Below are 4,189 nucleotides of genomic sequence, written 5' to 3'. Positions count from 1 at the left end.
TCTGCATATTAAAGGATTAGCTATATATTCTATCTTCATAGTCTTTTTTTTTTTTTTTTAAATGCTACTTATTCTGCTTGTTTTCTCTGAATCTTTGATCATTGTCACTATTTCAGCAGTAGATAGCTATGTAAGCCCAGGTTTGCAAAGGTTCACAATTATCATGTTGCCATTGTTTTAGCACTAGATGGTGCTTCCAAGTTGTTTGTCCCAAATTCATAGTTGGTATATTGTTCGTGTTGGATTGAGAGAGTGCCTAAAACAGGTAGTCCATTCATGCAAGCCTCCACACGTGGTCTTTCCTGTTGTTTTTTTGCCTGGGGTTGTCAAAGGAATGGGTTGAATAGTCCGACAGTCACCTATATAACAATGCCTTGTCCCACCTGGAACCTGTAGCCTAAGAGTAGGATCAAGGCTCATGCTTTTATTGCCTATTATGGGATACTTATCCCCTGAGACCCCTGCAGCTAGCCACATGTGATGCTGCCCAAAATATAAGTTTGCCTAACTAGGGCCATGGGGACCCCTACTTGGTAATATGGTGAATTTAAATGTTCCATTCACAAGCATTGGCCTGGAACTCTTCTTTGTACTGAATTTCATGGTGGCAGGCTTGGTTTGGGGTTCCAAGTCTAAGGCCTGGACCTAATTCTCTCTCCTTCTCCCAAGTGGGAGGCCTCTCCTTTATACAGCACTACTTGGAACTGTGTATGGACTGTTCTTTGCTTCCTGCCTTCTTTCCTTTGTCTTTTTTATTATGTGCTAAAACCACTTGATTTCTCATCTTGTTTCCTTAATTCTTTTATGGGGGTTTTGTTTGTGAATAGCTGTTAAAATGTTGTGCTTATGAGGAAAGCATGGCTGGAGGGTGTCATTCTGCCCTCTCCACCTCCACCTTGTGCCACCCCCACCACTTCTAGATGGTAGTTGTGCCCTATAAGTGTCTGATCATTTTTCCAAGTGAGCATTAAATAAAGAAACTTGAGTTCACCTGGCTTCATGTGATTAATCATTACAGTATACTCTCCCTGTCCATCTCATAGAAAATTTGTTGATGGGAAGCCCTGTTACAACTCTCCCTGTCACAATGCCTTTAAACTCTGTAGTCTAAATTCTAATACTCGATACAAATCCTATTTCCTTTACTTGAAACCATGGGGGGGGAAATGTGTGTATTTCAAATCTTTCAGCTGTAAGCTATTCCCCAGATTAATATACTATTTTCACAGGTAGCAGCAAAGTAAAAGATTTTTGCTCTAGGAACAGAATGTTAACCCTATGTGCTTAAGGCAATGACTTTAAACTTTCTTTTCTGAATCCTCTGTTATTGTAGGCCAAGTTGATCTCAAGATCTTTTGGTTTTACCTAGGCCACAAAAGGCCAAGCTAGTACAAAAGCTGAAGTTGCATTTTGAAGGTTGAAGAATGTTTGAATGCTTGTTTGCCTACATCTGGGATCAGCCGCTTAACCTGCTGGGCCCAATACAAAATGAAGATAAGCTTTTTGCTCCAAATGCAGAAAAAATGTGCCATAGCAAGTATGGAAATAAAAGGGTTTTTCCTTTATTTAATAGTCTCATTCCCTCTTGGTTTGTCAAGATTTTTTTTAATTTTCTATTTTATGTCATTCTTATATGGATACTTACGTTTTACTGTTTTTTTTTCTTAAGCCCCTGCCTATAGCCTCTAGAAACCCCACACCATATACTTAGCAAACTGGAGCTCTCTTACCCCACCAGAAAAGTTATTTTAAATAAATAGTGTAAATTTCATCATTCAGTTTTATAGTGTGCAATGACAATTTAAATGTAAATATAAAAGCATTTAAATCATATGTGGTTTTACCAAAATTATACAGTTCATATCTTTCAGTACATGCATACAGCAGGACAGAGGAAATCCTGCACACTCAAAAAAAATTAACTTTTCATTTTACTTGATAAACATTCTACCAACACCCTCTGTCTTTGGCTTCCTGATGAGTAAGGAGGATGAAAGATAATGGAACTGGAACGTAACAGGAATGAGAAAAGGTACGACAGGTTTCCTAAGTTTTTGTTTCAGAACCCCATTGTCATCTTTCTGCATTTGAAGTGAATTCAAGCATAGCTTCACTGAGCTGAGCTCTGGCAGCCCTTGCTTGTACAGTCCATGTTCACCTTCTACTTGCTTTTTTTGTATGCTTAGGTGGCTATAACAAAATACCATAGATCAGGTGAATTACAGACAACAGAATTTTATTTCCTATGGTTCTGGAGTGTAGATATCCAAGATCAAGATGCCAGCAGATTGGCTTTGTGGTGAAGATCCATTTACTGGTTCATAAATAGTACTTTCTTGCTGTGTGTGAATAAACTCCTTTGAATATCTTTTATAAAGGTTGTAATCCTCCTCAGGAGGATTCTGTCCTCAGGATCTAATCATCTCTCAAAGGTCCTACCCATCCTATGCAGACCATCACATTGGGGATTAGATTCTAATATATGAACTTTAAGGAAACATGAACATTGAGACATAATATTCATTTTGAATCTGGCTGTTCACTCACACATCATGAGCTCACTAAAATTCTGTGCTCATGAGGCATCTCCAATGCTATAAGCAAATGGAATGGTGAGGATATGTAAATTGCAATTTTTTTTTTTTCTTGGGACGATGCTTTATTTTCCCATTGGACTTCAATTACTAAACAAAAACAAGTTCAAAGATAAAATTACTTAAAATTGTAAGACCATGACTGCAAGTGGGCTGGGGATATAACTCAGTTGGTAGGGTGCTTATCTTGCATATACAAAGCCCTGGGTTCAGTTCCTCACACCACCAAAAAAAAAAAAAAAAAAAAAAAAAGTGTCGTCAAGACCATGACAGCAGAGCACTAAGTAACCACAGAGCCCTTTTGAGTGTGGAGCCTTGTGAGATTGCACATCACTACCCCATGAAGCCATCCGTGTCTGGGCCGCACTTCAAGGATTGCTACTTTCAGTACCACCCAATGCAAAGGACATTGTCCCCTGAGGTGAAAGGAGAAATACTGAGGTGACAAAGATCTCAGGAATGAAGAAGCTAGAGTCACGGGTGAAAAATTCCATCAGTCTTCCCTGAAGGGGATGCTGGGCCTACACTTTGATTATTTAGCGCGCGTGCGCGAGGGAGGGTGCTGGAAAAGGCAATGCAGTGGTTCTGCAGTTCAGGAGCTGTGTACTCTCATTGCAGCTTTGCTCCCAGTGAGAATGAAGCAACCTCTTTGAATGCCAATATTCTCCTCTGTAAAATTGGGTTAATATTGACTACCAAAATAATGAATGGTTCCTGGGCACTGTAGGGGCTAATAAAGGTAGTTTTATATTCTCACTTTGGAGAGTTGTTGATTCTTTGCCTACAAGAATGCTATATAAGTAGAAAGACCTTTGCTGAAGGAACTCTGAAGGAGGTTGAAAACCTGTGTCACTTGACTTCAGGGCTTTGATTCAAAAGTAAGCTGACTGGTAAAAGTGATTAAGTTTCTTGTTATTTACTTGGCTTTATAGTATTAGGAAATTACCAAAATTATTTTTAAAAATTCTATTCTTGGTAATTATCAGTTCTTTGACTATGGAATTATTTATATGGGAGATATTGTATACATGTTCCTAAATTATACCTTTGGATTAATTCACTTCTGTTTTTAACCTATGGCTGAGGCTGCCTAGGGTATACCTGTACATGTACACACAGACTTGTTTAATTTTACCTTTACAAATGAATTTCATTCCATTTTCTCCATTTGTTTTTGCACGCAGGTAAATATGTCTCCTTCTCATTACATGGCAGATTAAAGGGATCAGCAAATGTTGACCAGTTTGTTGCAGTAGGTCTTGTATCACCCTCTACCAGACTGGGATAGTGCTTTTTTATGCTTACTTTCCTTTTATTCTGTGAACATGAAGCTGTTGCAGGCCCTAAAGCATGACTATGTGGGTCTGTAACAATATATTTTTGGCTTCAAATTGTATTCCATAGTGCATTTTACTCTTTTTTACCTTTACTTATTTATTTATTTTATATAGCGCTGAGGATCCAACCCGGTGACTCATGTGCTAGGCAAGCGCTGTACCACTGAGGTACAACCCCCCGCCCTCCATTTTACCCTTGACTTCTCACGGAAGTATTCAACTCTCCAAAGGATAGGTGGGAGGAGGAAGGCAGAGACA

The sequence above is a fragment of the Marmota marmota genome, unplaced genomic scaffold, assembly GCF_001458135.2.
Source record: "Marmota marmota marmota unplaced genomic scaffold, marMar, whole genome shotgun sequence".
NCBI classification, from domain to species: domain Eukaryota; kingdom Metazoa; phylum Chordata; class Mammalia; order Rodentia; family Sciuridae; genus Marmota; species Marmota marmota.
The sequence above is the reverse complement of the archived record's forward strand: the minus strand, read 5'-3'. Positions refer to the sequence as shown.